The following is a 16,210-nucleotide window of genomic DNA, read 5'->3' on the forward strand; positions in this document are numbered from 1 at the left end:
CTCTCTCTCTCTCTCACACACACACACACACACACACACACACACACACACACACACACACACACACACACACACACCCTCCTTCCTGTCTTGCCATATGGTAGCCTTTCCCTGTCATGAGCTCTCTGAACTCACCAGCAGCACAAACAGCCTCTATATGACCAACACAAATCACGGGGAAAACAAACATAGACTGCATACAATGTTTATATTATATTATTTGGAAAAAAGATAAAGATTGTCACACATGAAAGAGTAATTAACATGTTACACCAGAGCCCTCTGCTAAAATGTGCTTCTGTACACAAGACAAATTGTTGCAAAGAGAAAATTTAAAGGCACCAAAGCTTGTCTGATTTCCCTTTGGCCACTTGGAGGCAGCAGAAACAAGCTGTGAAAACAACATACAGGTTATCACCTTTGCTACCTTTCCTACCAGTATAATCTCAACATTCAGCTGAACAAATATGTCTGTACTGATGAATTCAAGTATTCACCCTGTTCCCCCTCTATTTAAGTTAAATTTCTTCTGATTGGCTGCTCGGCACAAATAGAAGGTTTGCACAGCAAGTAGAAGAGGTTGTTGTGCTCACAGCCAGAGTTGTGTATATTAGGGATACCTGTACTCATTTGTGTAACACAAACCCAGGAGTTAAAAAAAAAAAATAGTGATGAAAAACAAAGAAATAAAAACTCACGGTCTGAAAACATTTCTCTTATAGCTGGTGTCACAACGGGTTCACACCAGTCTCTCCAGTTTCCTCAATAAAATTCAAGTGACTTGCTAAACTAAACCTTGTGTCCTTAAACACTTTCTCTCTTTCTGCCCTTTCTTATTTATGACCCACTTCAGAGTCCTCTCCTTTCCATCAATATATCTCTCCCACACATCCTCACCTTTCTCCTACTGCAGTCAGCTAAATGAACTCCTCTGTCTTTCATCTTCCCATTCCCCTTTTCCTTTTTTCACCATTAAGCTATGATCTAATCTAATTAATGATACAAAGAAAGATTTATCCTTGAACTGTCCGGTTCACTAGCTGCCACGCAGAAACATCAAACTCTGACATCACTTCCTCATTCTCTCTCACACAATTGATACCACACAGCAATTTTACTGAAATGTGATGTAATCTCACAGAGGTGTTAAAATGCTTACTTCCCGGAAAGCTTAATGAAGTGCAATGTAGAACTTATAAAGAACAGTAAGAAAATTATTAAAGTGGGGTTTTTTTCCATATTAAAACAGATTGTGGAGCAACATTCTTGTGGTAACAAATGGAGGCATCTAGTGGTCCTAGTGACTCACTGCTGGTGTCTTCATAAACGTACCCAGTAGACTCTGTCTCATTAATACTTGCTGGAACATTTAGCCAAGTGGTATTTTGTGTGGGGAGTTTATTTTTATTTATTTTTTTAGCACACTAATTGGGTTTAAAGCCTTCCTGTCTGTTACCAAACAGATGCCAAACTCAGATTTGACTGTGACTCATCGTGTCGCATTCAGATGAATGCAGCAGTTTCCAGCCATAAAACACAGCCCAACACAAACCGGCAGGATAATCTTGCTGCACATTTGCATTAGAGAGAATCAGGGAGCTATAAAGTGCTCATCTGATGAACGCAGCCTGCAGCAGGCTCACTTCCTGTTTCATAAAAGAAGACACATTATTTGTTGTAATTTCACAGGATTAGGTAAATCAAATCTAAAGAAATTCTAGAGAAAATATTTGTTTATTGTCACTGGTATGATGGTGACACTATACAGCAAGTTAAATAAACTTGTGAAACACAGCTGAAATGTGCAGGGTCAAATGTGCTCTCTGACACTGCAATCCTGCGAGACCTTGCACCAAAAAAAGTGCAGTGTTCATGGACTAACTTGTCCATGAACACTGCACTTTATTTTGGTTTATAGCATCTGTTGCAAATCAGAGATGACTATTACCAGGCAGAGCAGGTTTAACGAATAAGGGCAGTATTAAACGTTTTAAGACCAAGTATTTTTAGTGTTTGATCAACTACATGAAATAAATAATAATTTTTGTACTTTGCAGCTCGGACTCATGTTTCACATCGGTTTTACTGAAATTCTACTAAAATGCTGAAGTACTTCCTGAATGATATGATGCTTCCCATTCCTAGAAAAAAAAAAAAACAGAAAAAAATTAGATTAAGTATAATATGTGAAATTTGGCAATAATTTGCTATTTGTTTAAAGTCAGGGTTTTTTTTGTAGATTTACAGTACTGAGAGATCTGCTTATAAATAACTGATCTTTCAGTGCCAGTAGTCCTCGACTTGGTTATACTTTAACTTTTGCCTTCAGATAGTAATTTATTCCTAATCGAGTGGTCACTCGTTTCTCGGTTCGCCCTTCAGATATTCCATTAAAATATTACCATTTGATGTAAATGACATTATTCACAGGAATTTACCCAGAAGACTTATTTTTAATGCTGTTTGTGCCAGTAAATAGTGAGAAAAACACCTCCTCCCAGTTCCTGAGCAGCTATGTAAAAAAAACTTTAACACATCTGTGTCGCCTGGACTGGCGATATGAAAATGACAGCGGCAGTATTACCAAAATGAAAGTGTTATTCCACTCATAATCATTTAGACTAGGGAAAAAAATAAACCATTGCTAGTTGTCTGCCAGTGCTTGCAGAGGACCTCAGTTTTTTCATTCGTTTATGTGATGCTATATGGGAAATGAGCCTCATGGGAGGTTTTTGTTTATCTGTTAAACACTGAATGTGGATTTGTGTGTACGTGCTCAGTCGGTTATTTACATTGGATGCAAAATGTGTTTTGTACACGGATTTGTTTTAACATGAGCATTTTTGAGAGAAAGAAGAGACATTAATCTTGAAAGGAATTATAGTAAAATCAAATGTCTTTGATGAGCTTTAAATGGGGTGTGCAAACATTATGTTTTTCCAGTGCGTCTCCACCCTCGCTGCAGGGCCCGGTCACAGCAACCTAGCCGCACCATCACTGCTAAACTTCAGATTGGATGTTAGATTAGAAATCTATGTTTATTCTAGGGTTCAAATCTCAAGGCGCCCAGACAGTAGAGATGGACAACCACTAGTTCATGACCACAACCTTAATTGTGTCCATTTACTCAACATAAACAAACAAACAAGTAATGCAGAGATAGTAGGGTATGGAGGAGAGTTCAATGCTTTGGATAAAACAGTGCACAGTCAAATATTAGAGCTATGGTGTGTACTTTATTAGTGCTTTGCATACAGCATCCAAATATACCATTAAAAAAATGCTCATGTCAAAAAAGTTGGGATGGGATCATGTTTACACTATGTGCCATTCCCATTTCCTTTACCAACTGTAATCAGCTGCTGGTCTTTCCACATTCTTTAAATGTTTTAATGACATTGTGCTTTAGCTGAGGAGCTATTTACAGTACCCAGTGATATTTTTGACCTACTGCCATTAAGTCTAATTAACTGCAATACTTTGACTGCACAGTCAAATAGCTGAGCTGCAATGACAACTTTTGATGTGTGTTTCTGCATATTAAAATATTTTTCTGAAAATTGTACATTGTCTGTGTTCAAATGTTTGACATGTTTTCAGTTTGTCACTGCATTGTGTTTTTGTTTACTTTTTATACAGTATGAATTAGAGGAAGTTATTTGAACTGGTTAGTTCAAACCAAAAATGTGATGGAAAATGAGAAGGTGGACTGTATCGGGGGAAGTGCAAACAAAAGACTCGCTACCCGTCATGTCGTCCATTGCTTTTTCTTCTTCTTCTTCTTTTTTTAAAGCATTACAAATATGTTTATGTCAGCTTGAGAAAGTTTGTATTTCTATATCTGTTGGCAGAAGCAACAGGCAGATATTTCAAAGAAAAGGTTTAACTGCACCTCACCTTTCAACAACAAAGCAATACAAAAGTACAACAGAGCCTTTATAAAATTTAACACAGTTTAAAACTTAAGTTTTATAAAACTTAGTTTTGGTTGCGTATTTTTCAGAACCATTTAACCATTTATTTTCTTCTTTAGAGTAACTGGAGCGTTTTCCAGCTCTCATAGGGTGTCACAGAAAGAGACATGGAAAGGTCACCTGTATGTTGAAGAGCCAACACAAACTGCACATACACAGGTTCCAGTTGTTTAAATCCATGACCTTCCTGCTGTCAGGCAGCAGTGCTGCACACACACAGCTAGTGTTAAGATCTGAGAACTAATCTTAGTGAGCATATTTAGACTTATGTATGGCTTCATAACTGGAATTAAACTATAATATAGAGAAGTGTTATGTTTCTGTATACAGTCCTAAAAATATCACAAGAACAGAAGATAGGGACATTTAATAAGTTAGAAATCAGCTGGCTGTTACTGAACACAAGGACAAACCTTCACCTGATATGAAGGAACTAGCAGTTTATTTAACTTTGTGAATATTGTCAAGCAACCTTTTTAGTAGAATTTTATCTCAAAGATTTAAGAAAAGTATTTGTCAATTGCTTTTAGTTAACTATTTCAGCCTATAGCAAACTATTTCTGTTCCTTTTAATAGCAATAGCTGGAAATTTAAAATTTGTCTGTCACTTATTAAACATCTCTGCTGTCTAGTTTTACCATATTCTCTGACATCAAGGTTAATGTCACATTTAAATTCAGGTATTTATATATTTATCCATTTTCATTAACTGTAAGAGTGGGGACACTAGGGTTTATCCTGGATGTAGTGTTTAATTCAATTCGATTGACCTTTTGTTCTGTAGTGCCAAATCACTATAAAGGCCCTACAGTATTGGAGAGAAAGCCATCAGATGATCCCCTGTGAGCAGCCACTAGGCAGTGGTGGAAAGGAAAAATGCCTTTTTTAACCAGGAAGAACAACCTTTGTCACATTTTCCCTTAATTCTTTATCAATTGCAAGGGCTGCTGTTTGGGAATCTTGGAACTGAAGATGTGATTAATTCAAACTGATGCTGACTTTATAATTCTTGTGTGTTGTTAAACAGGTCTGACCACATCAAGTATGGTCACCTAAATATAGGAAGTAAATAACCAAATTAAGTTATTTTAACCATGAAAGCATTCTGCACGCAGCACAATGTGGATCTTTTCAATCACACCATGCAACCTTCTCTTTTAACTACCTAAAGCAGTTAAAAGACACATTTGTTCACACTATAAATATTTTTCTTTGCAACCAGAGGACAGAGTGGGTTAGGAAAAGGCTCAAAGAGAAGCTCTTTTGCAAAGATGAAGCAATGTTATTGTTTGCCTTCACATTCAGCAAAAAAAAACACAATCATTTTACAAGTGTGTGTGTGTGTGCGTGCGTGCGTGCGTGCGTGCGTGTGTGTGTGTGTGTGCATAGCACAATTATAATCTTTCACAAAAGCTGTGCTCATTGTTTGTTTTCCCTTCTTCTAACATGAGTATTTGCACAGAGTAGCTGTACTGTAACCCTCACAGTATATTTGCTTAATTGATTTTGTTCCTGGCCATCAATGCCAGCGATAAGCTATATAACACGGCAATGTTGTTACTGGAACAGCAAAGGGTAAGAGGAGTAAAACACATCTGGAAAAGGAGAATTCATCGGTCATTTCCTTGGGTGTTTCCTATGGAACCAAAGAGAAACATTATCTCAGTTGGTAGAAGATTGTGTGAGCAAACTTCAAACACTTGATCTTTTTTTTCTTCTTCTGGCATTTTCAAAGATCATCCATATCAAAGAGATGTTTTATCACTCAGAGGGCTAAGGAAGAGGTGCGGCTCACTCAGGGGCTCACTCCCAGTTCAAAACTGTGAATAAAGTCAAAAGATTGTTCTTACAACTTCTTAGAACTGACGTCACTTCTACAGTAAATACAGTTTCTTCTCTTTATTTCTGGTGAAGATCTTCAGTATAAGTTTTGGGCTAAGAGACAAGTATGTAACAACTCCGGCCTCTAGGAAATCCATCCATTGTTTTCATTATTTGGACTGGAAATCAAAGTGCTTTGCTTTCTTTCCTGCTGCCTATAACTTTTTCAGCTAAATTAAACATTCAAAGGATATATTTGTTTAAGTTTTAAAATTAAACCAAGGAGCATTTTTCTGCTTTTGCAGTTCCTTGAAGCTCTTTCCAATAACTTTGACTGTGTCACGGCGATAGAGATGAGCCGTGTGGAAGTAATAAAGGAAAATCCAAACGCAGGCACTTGTAAAGGTGTGAAGGTGGTTTATTAAACACAAAATAAAAATAGACAAACGGCAAACGGAGAATGAACTAAACGATACTGGGAACAACTAACTACAGAACAGGAACCTGAACATGAAGGAAGATAGACGATGGTATATGATGGTGACAGCAGTGCAAACACATGACTGGAACATGGTAGACAGACAGACCAGCAGCTACTACAGCAGAGGACACAACTTAAATACACTCAGAGAAACACAGGGAGATTACACACAGGTGGGGGACACAGCTGGGAGTAATTAACGAGACGAGACAAGGGAGGTAAACTGAACACACCCACATGAGACGCAGACCTTCACAATAAAACAGGAACAAGACATCACTACACAAAGACGCAGACCAGACACAGAACTAAACCCACACAAAACATGAGAACACAAACCCTGTGAACAAAACCCTAAACCAGAACCACAGTAATATAATCTTTTGTAAATAATCAAAACACCAGAGAACCCCAAAACACTCCATAATGCAAAAATAAACCCAAAACATAATAAACTTAAAATGCTGGGTCGAACCGACCCAGAACCATGACAGACTGTCAGTGGACCATTATTACAGTAAAGAAGCAAACATTACAAAAAGCCAACAGCTAATGAATCTGCTCAGATAAATTCTAAATGCATTTACGTACTCTGCACCATCACAGTAGCAATGAAGTTTCAGTAAGTTATCTGAAAAAACAGCAGGTGACTTTCCTTGTAATGATGTATAATTTAATCAATCAATACTTTATTTATATAGCACATTTAAAAGACCAGAGATACTCCAAAGTGCTTCTCAATAATAAAATATGAAATAAAATTAATTAGACATGGATACAGATACATGCATTCCCAGTTAAAACAAAGCACTAATTAACCCGTGAGTACTATGCTAAAAGAAATATTTCACACCTAGTGTAAAAGTTAGATAAAATCAGCACAGAAATATAAACTGGAAGAACCCAGTAACACAATAATTTAAAATTACACACAAATGCAATTAAAGTACAAAGTGCACATCTGATAAATCCTAACTAATCTGAAATGCAAGATCAAATAAATAAGTTTTCAATCGTGTTTTAAAAGGAAAACTGTTCCAGAGGTTCGGTGCAGCAATGGCAAAGGCACGATCACCTCTGGTTTTCAGCCGGGACCTAGGTTGCACCAGGAGCATTTGACTCAATGATCGAAGTGCTCTCCTAGGAGTATACCAGCTGACAAGTTCAGTTAAATAGCACGGTGCAATATTATTTACGATTTTGAATGTAAGCAGTAAAATCTTAAAATCAATCCGATATTTGATGGGCAGCCAGTGTAGGTCAGCAAGGATCAGGGTAATAAAATCAAACCTTCTAGTACCAGTTAAAAGGCGTGCCGCTGCATTTTGAACAAGTTGTAGTTTATGGAGAAGGGCAGATTGGAGGCCCAGGTAAAGGGAGTTCCAGTAATCTAATCTTGAGGTAACAAATGCATGTATAAGTTTTTCCAGATCCATTCGCGGTATGTAATGCTTAGCCTTCAGAGATTTGTCATAGCTGGTAAAAGCTAGACCGTACCACAGAGGACACTTGCTTATCAAGTTTAAAGGAGCTGTCCAAAAGAACACCCAAGTTGAGAGTTGAGGCTCAGGTGTGAAATTTATGGTTTTCAGGGTTTTTATCTGTGACACCTTAAAGGCCGGCCTGTGAAAACACAAAATAATTAAACAATCTTGAAACACCCCCCAGGCAATGAATCATGTGATTTGATCCAATTAGGCTGTCAGCAGTACTTCAGCTCTCCCATCCCTTTGCCACACCTTTTGCCAACCAGCAAGGAGAAGCCAAACCCCAGGTAACTCAAACAAAGAAAGATGTATTAATATAACATAAAACAGAACTTTGACCTTGTAGTGTTAATGTGTGTGCACTCCATATAAACACTGGAAGGTGTGATAGAAAAAAAATTAATTTAATAAAGAAACAATACATTGGACAGTAAGTAGAATATATTTAAAGTAGTGACTGCAAAGTAAACGAGAGTGAAGCAACTAGCGGAGAGGTGTGGAGCTTACCATGTGTGGATTGCACCATACTGAACTCTAAAGAGAGGATTATATGTTTAGGTTAGGTGCAGTTGTCTAAGTGGAGCTTAGAAAGAAAAGCATCTGGACTTCTTTAAGTTGCTTGAAGATGTTTCACCTCTCATCCGAGAAACTTCTCGAAGTCCAGAGACTTTTCTTTCCAAACTCCTTAGACTACGATGACCTGGATGACTGAGAACCTTCACAGAAGTTAGGTGCAGTTGTTAAAAGGCATTGTTGTGCTAAGAAACTTTGCATCCTGGCATTCACGCGGCTGGCTTTACTTGCTACTGACGAAGCACAGCAATTGAAAAACCTCAAGCAAAGACGAGTGTGATGCTCTTCTCCATTTTACCCAATGCATTTGTAATTTTTCAAGTAAAATTAACAATTTTTTTTTTTTACATGTTGACAGCTTTATTTTTTACCAAGTACATGTTAACACTTGTTTGCAGAAACAAGATAAGAAGACCAAAAAAAGAAAAAGAAAAAAAGTTGTCTCAAGTGGAACTTTGCCAAAGGAGGCCTCACATAAAAGATGGGACCGGCTGCCTTAATTAGGCTCGGCTTGCTAGTTCTTCGGCTGCTTTAATTCATCATGCCATAGATTCAGCGAAGTCCTGGATATATCCCTGAGAGATTTTGGTCCATTATGACATGATAGTATCACACATTTGCAGCAGATTTGTTGGCTACATACCCGTGATGCAAATATCCTGTTCCACCACAACCCAAAGGTGCTCTTGGAGATAAAGATCTGGTGACTGTGGAGGCCATTTGAGTACAGTGAACTCATTGTCATGTTCATGTTCATATCAGACACCATAGCGCAGTTTCAGAGGTCCTGTGTCTATCTTTAGGTCAAAGTTGTTTTTACAGATTGAGAATGCAACATTGAGTAGGTGGTAAGTGCATGTAAAATCTACTTTGGACCTATCCTATCACCCTGGCAAATCGGAACATGAAGCTTTCTAAATAGTAATTGTCTCACATGAGACTCTCCTGGCTGAGAGTTATAAGCCTCGTGCAACACCACTCTTCCAGCATTCTTGTGCAGATTTTGTTGCTTGTTTTCAAAGTGGAAACACTTCTTTGAGTAATTCTACCCACTTCTCATTTTCAGAGCATCAAATTCTGCCATATTTTAAGAAGCTGCCGCCCTCTCCAAATAACACAGAAGGTGTTTTTTACCATCTGAGCCTGATGCGCTTAACTTATAATAAGACAGGTTTGTGACAACTGTATATATGACATTTGCATGCACTGATCATGGGCATGAATGTGCATGTGTTTGAATTCATGGTGGATTTTCTCTAATCTACACAGGGTCAAAAGTGTACATACGAGCTTAAATGCATATTCTCTGTGACTGTTTTGCTGCACATGGTGTTGGTACGTTGCACAATTTTTGGTGTCTAAATCTATCAATGAGCTAAAAGGGTGTCAAATTTCTGTCAGTCCATCAACCCAATAATGATTTGTTACAAGATCTTTTAAATAATTTTTTACAATACTATAATTTAATTGTTTTAAACTGTTACTTGCTTAAAGAAATCTTGTCTTTATGGGATAATACACTAATCTTTTTGTATAAAAAATGTCAGTGTTTTAATGAACAGTTAATTTCTGTTAGTATTTAGTAAAAATCAGATGCCTGAATACTCTGTGTTGCATGAATCGATGATGATGACCAGAAAGATGAAGAGTCGAGAGGCCTTTTAGGGATAATAGAATGCCATCGCTAAGAGTTGCGTGTTCTTACAAAGGTGCTTCATTAAAAAACTACAGGATGATTTGCAAATGTTCTGCAACTCTCTGTGTGGAAAATAGAGATCACTTTATGTTGAATGGGCACATGCTGGTTATGCAATGATCGGCAGAGTTAAGGCACTACTAACGGTAGTATAGTCTACACCAGAGTTACGCTGCATGTTTGACGACTGCACTTTGACTTCAGGTCACTCAGACTGAGATATTTAAGTCTAATGCATGTTTCTTTTTTATGAATGCATGCAGATAAGATTCCTTCTGTCCCTGTGGTCAAATGCTATCACCAACATCTCTCAAAAGAAAACATCTGAGTCTTGATCTCCTGACAGAGCACAAAAAAGGAAAAGAGCAGCAGGCTAGAAAGAAAAACAACATATTAGTTAAATTTATAATGGCTACAGGAAGAACATATGGAAGGTGCGGCTTTAAAAAAAAAACAAATTGCAACAATCCGAGAGCATTATGTAACACTGAGAATAATACGTCACAGTGACCAGTTCACATCTTCTCTATCTCCATTAGACATCATTAGTTGGGCTCTTTTAACAGCCAGTATAAAACTGTCTGTCAAAAAGCGGCTTTGGCATCCAGTGTACTAAGAGGTCAAAAAAATCACCCACTTAATAGAGCACGTCTTTAAAAGCACCAGTATTAAAGAGCGTTAATTATACACGTACACATGAGAGCGATTCATGGCTAGCCAGCTATTCTGGAGTAATGAAAATGAGGATTTCCTAATTTTGGCAACTTTAAAATAACATAAAACTGAGAATGTGTTTTTTGAGTAATGAGTTCTAACGCTGTAGTAGAAAGGAGATTTACGTGTTGCTCACATATGACATAAGCTTCAGTCTATGACCACGGTTAACTGAAAAAGACAAATTTCCTGCTTGTGTCTTCTTCTGTGTTCTAATCATCAGGATGCAATAAGGTTTGCGCTGAACAACGCATAATTCACATTTCAACTGTGAAGTGACCTCCCAGCTATGCCACTTTAACTCAGAATGTTCACTTCACATGCGCCGTGAAGGCCTAAAAGGTATTATAAAGCTGGCCCGAGGAAAATGGTGAAACAGGGGTGTTATGAAAGCCACCTTTCAACGACACAGCTGAGACTTGGTCTCAAACTGTTTTTATTTTTTTTGACAGTGAGATCACTTTACTCAACTAACTTCTAGTGTCGCTAGATCTCAATTTAACACAGCACCTTAGAGATGCAGCAGCATGTTAGTATATTTCAAACACTTTGATATAGCTATGGCATGAAGAATTAAAGCAGCTAACCCAGCACTAACAAGGTGCACAAAATAAAGTAGTCAGTCAACTTTGAGCAGACAATTTACATGAAGCCTCATCGGCAAAGTGCCACTTTAGAAAGCTTTTTCCTTTTTTGTGTGTTTATAGAGCAGGCTTCTTATATCCACAAACGAGTGTTAATCTGTACTAGTTAAAAATAAATCTATTAACATGTAAAATATTTTTGTTTTACTCACTTAGCTATGAACGCATTTGTTTAAGTGAACAAGGACTTCATGCAGGTCTTTGCTTAAGGTCTCTAAATTATCATGCTTGGTCAATAGCCAGGTGGGGATATAGAGACCACGTGATTTACATGAATTGTTATGTCAGGACCCAACATTTCCTGGCATAATGATGCATTTAAACAACCTAAACACGCAACATGCAGAGGGTTCCTAGTTTAAACCTCCTTGTTGGCTGGAACCTTTCCTTGCATGTCCTCTCAGTGCCAAATAAAACTATGACACACTGTACAACATTGTCATACATCAGGCCAGTCTGTGTCACTCAGAAGAGCTTTTTAGAGACGGGAAAACAAACAGGAAGTTGCTGCAACATTTCTGTCGCCCATCAGTATTCATTTATTTTAAATTATGTTGTTAAGTTGTAGCAAAAATCTACCATTATTATTTTCAACCAGTAAAACCCGACCAGCCTCTGGTGTTCACAAAACTAAACTTCTGTCTTCTTCTGTGTTCCAAGTTTGTTTCTAGGAAGTGCAACTTAGCAGTATTTCTATAGAACATGAGAACATCCTACAACGTTACACAGTAAGTGCTGACAAGTAACAGAATTTTTTTTTTAACATGTAAAAGTGTGAAGGTGATAAACAACACATTCCAAAAAGTTCAAAACGCACTTGTGAGAATGTCTCAAAAGATGAGCAGAACAAGCACAAGACAGCAGCATAAAATTCAACACGGGATGAACACGCAGGATGCGTAAACATGTCTGCACTCAACATAAAGGATGTATATTCATATATGCACAAGGCACATTAAGAAAGTCTATTTAGGGCAGTGAAGTTACATGCCTGAAATTTTATTTTGGTGTGCAGTAACTGGTGTATGTTCTGAATTACAATAAAGTAGCTTTTCTATTCTATTTTTTAATATGGGTTTCTGTGCATATTCATAACTTACACACAATACTTACACTAGAAAAGGGTTTCATTTTCAAGAATTAAGTATTAAATGTTTATTTATTTTGGAATTATTCATCCTAAGTAGTGTGACAAGGAGGCTTGTTTTTTTGCTTTTGTTTTACAGCCACACACACACACACACACACACACACACACACACACACACACACACACACACACACACACACTCTGTTATAAACTGTTTCCTGTCCATCCAGCACTAACAAGAAAAACAAAGCTGATAAAATAGGCTATAAATAAGCTTTACATGAAGACTGGCCCTTATCATTCATACCATGTAGTTTATTTCTTTTATCATTCATTTGAATTGAGTTTACATGGAGAAATATAACAGCAGCCAGAGCTTCCATTTAGTCCTTCAGCAGACGATAAAAAAGTTTTTGTCATGATCCTGCATTTTGTCTGCAGTGTTTTATTTTCAGACTCTCTGTTTCTGTTTGACTTTGTTTTAGTTTTCATTTTGAATATTACCTTTGCTCTGGTTCCAGTGTTTGTAGCAGTGACTCTACATTGAGCAGAGTAGTGGTGGTAGTGAAGGCTAATGAGATAGGGTGAACCATCCAAAACAGTGAACAGGGCAGAAGAGAGATGAAGACCGCAGTGCAGGGAGGGTGCAGCGGGTGGGGATGAGTGTCAAGGGTGTTTTGTGACAGCAAGATAGCAGCAAGAGTGAAAGGGGAGATTTACAAGATGGTAATGAGACCTGATGTGGTTTATGGTTTGGAGATGGTGCTGACAAAAAGACATGAGGCCGAGCTGGAAGTGAAAGTGTTGAAGATACTCAGGTTTTCATCGGGAGTGAGCAAATTATCAGAGGGTCAGCTCAGGCTGAATGATTTGGAGACAAAGTTGATCTTGATGCTCACAGTTTCACAGCTGAAATAAAGATGTTTATGGCATGTCACAACAATTATCTTCATTGCTTTCCTAGTCTGAAAACCATCCCTGACTGAAACACCAACAAAATGCATTAAGTCACTTAGTCAAAGATTATTTAAGCACCCTATGTCTGCTTTACTGTGAGTAATAATAGTGTTAGTGGCAACATACTTACTGCACATGTGGGAATACTGTAAGTTGGAATCACCAACCAATTGACATTTTCCAGCTTTCTTCCAGAACTCTTCAATTTTGTGTCATGACAACTGTGTGTCTCAGTATGTGGGTGGGACCCACTAGTTAGATACTTTAGACTTTATCTGTATAGACTATAAATAACTGAACTGTTGACCATGTCTTTTTCAGTATTATTAATGGAAATTTCTCACATCTCTATGTTCCTTAACAGCTATCCGCAGGCTAAATGCACATCCTTAGACTGTATTAGTGGTGTTAGCGCATTCAAATAAAGTCACTTTTGTGGCCAAAGATGACTAAAACAACAAGACAAGGTCAAGCCATGAGTGAATATATTAAATTATAAACGGGTTTTGAAATTGCAGGTTTATTTGTTTTTTTAGTTCTTTAAACTAAGCTGTTCTTTTGTCTCGAGTCTTCAGGCATGAAATATCCCTCTCACTGTAGTCCCCCTTATCTTTGGCCTAATACTCTGTTTTGTTGTGAAATGACTGAACCGCTTTAGAGAGGAGAAACCAGGCCAGTGATATTAGGGATCTTTCCCAGTAACCTTGGCTTTGGAAAATGGGATTTCCGTCGTGTTAGAAACGGGACACTGCATTCCTTCGACCTGCTTGGCAAAGTTATGGGAAGAATGTTGGATTTCTTCGAGGAAAGAGGGAAGGCAGACTTTTAGTTGATGAGGAAGTAGTTCGAGCTGAAGTGAGGAAAAACTGAAGAGAGGCGGACTACTCTGAATGACGCGCCTCTCGCCGCTGCTCCTCCCCGTGAATTCAGAGGAAAAAGTTTCATTCTCTCACTTTAAACTCTCCTGATGTAGCAACGGTTTGACTCAGGTGTTAGAAGAAAGTCCAGTCGTTGTTTGTTTTCTGTTGTTTTTTTGCAAGCGAAAGGGAAGTTTGGACATGAAAGTGTGCAGCGGGTAGAAAAAGCACTAGAATCCGTTCTCCCAGTGTGCGGCATCATGAAGCTCTCAATGCGCTTCAGCGTCCCTCTGTGGACTCTTCTGGTCTTCAGCGCCTTCCTCAAGGTAAGAAAAACTTAATTTTTACAATATGAGCAAAATTAAACACGACACCACTGCACTTTTCCAACTATTGCACTGCGCTCTGTTTCGGTGATGCGCACGGTTTTCATGAGTTCGTGGTTCCTGCACCTGTTGCGCAGGTACGTCCCCTAAGTCAGCAATCGGTAGAGTGTACCTCACGCTTAAAGGGAAGGTTTATGGAAAACATTTCTGCTGTTATAACACATTAATTTTGTGCTGATACCAACAAAGATGTAATAGTACAATAAAACTTGGTCCTTTGAAAGTTTCAACTGCATAAAAAATTATAACGATGGGTAATTAATATGTCGGACTTGAGCTAGAGAGTTTTAACAGTGAAGCAATATTAAAATGCATTGCCAAAGTAGACTAAATGACTCACTCTCTTTGTTGGTAAACTGTTTGTTCAAGTGACCTGACCTGTAGTCTGAAATCCCCTGAAATACATTCCTCTGAAAAGAGGCTCAACTAACGGATAGACTGTGGCATCCAGCTTCCACAGATCCACCTGTCCCGTGTCCCACTGATCAGTCTGCCCAGAGAGAGGGGGAGAAAAGATGAGAGAGTTTGAGAATGGCATGCGAGGATGTGTGTGGCCAACACAAAGGGGTCAGGAAAGGAATGTGGTGCAGCTCAGTGTCCCCTTCACTTCACAGACCCAGGGACTTGCCCAGTTACTTGTTCATCTCTAATAAGTGATAAGTGGCTTAACTACTTTTTTGTTTAGAATCAGAAGACAATTGAACAGCTGTGTTGCATATTCCAAGTTTAATATCAGTGCTTGATGAAAAGGCACGTTCTTTATGCAAATATTTATTCCATGGTGCCGTGATGCTGACTCTATTAATACACTTCAAAGGACCTGATCTGATACCTCTGCCACCCCGGCTCGCTTCTTTCCGTATGTGATCCTCACCGTTCTTCAGTGTAAAGTAACATGGAACCAATGATTAATGTGGAGCTGTGTCAGCACCGATCAAACGACAACAGAGCAAAGTTTTATACTGAGAAGGAGGATGATTTTAAATGCGTATCTGTGACATTGTTGCCGATGCACATTTAGATTGATAAACTGCGGAATTGTTCCTTTGCACATTGTTTTTTTTTTTTTGAAGGGTGGAGCTGTAAGCCCATTCTGTAAGTAACTAAGCAAGTAATAGAAAATAAAATAAACACACACACACACACACACACACACACACACACACACACACACACACACACACCCTTTCATTTACTGGACAGATCAGCAGAAGTGACATGATGGTTTTGTGCTTCTGAAAGAGGAGGTGGATAGAAAAGCATGGGTGGATAGATTATGAGTTTCACACCAGAGATAGCAACTGTTTTCACTTTTCCCATCAGCAGTCAACAGTATCTTTTATTTATTTATTTTTTAGATACTCAATATATTGGCAACACCTTAATAATAATAATGGATTGCATTTATACAGCGCTTTTCGAAGCCCTCAAAGCGCTTTACAATTCCACTATTCATTCACTCTCACATTCACACACTGGTGGAGGCAGCTACGGTTGTAGCCACAGCTGCCCTGGGGCAGACTGACCGAA

The 16,210-nt window shown here is 38.3% G+C and overlaps 1 pseudogene across 1 annotated transcript in view; it reads left to right on the plus strand.

Moving 5' to 3' along the window:
* Positions 1-8,027: 8,027 nt before the first annotated feature.
* Positions 8,028-16,210, plus strand: part of ptprjb.2 (protein tyrosine phosphatase receptor type Jb, tandem duplicate 2) — a 53,621-nt pseudogene continuing 45,438 nt past the window's right edge. Inside the window, exons 1-4 of the transcript XR_014893258.1 lie at positions 8,028-8,050; positions 9,403-9,507; positions 12,051-12,118; positions 14,478-14,620. The product of XR_014893258.1 is annotated as a protein tyrosine phosphatase receptor type Jb, tandem duplicate 2 (transcript). The remainder of the gene's footprint in view (positions 8,051-9,402; positions 9,508-12,050; positions 12,119-14,477; positions 14,621-16,210) is intronic.

This window comes from Mchenga conophoros, linkage group LG7 (assembly GCF_057382185.1).
Source record: "Mchenga conophoros isolate Kocher_MC1m ecotype Shallow Benthic linkage group LG7, M_conophoros_male_GT1.1, whole genome shotgun sequence".
Taxonomy (NCBI): Eukaryota; Metazoa; Chordata; class Actinopteri; order Cichliformes; family Cichlidae; genus Mchenga; species Mchenga conophoros.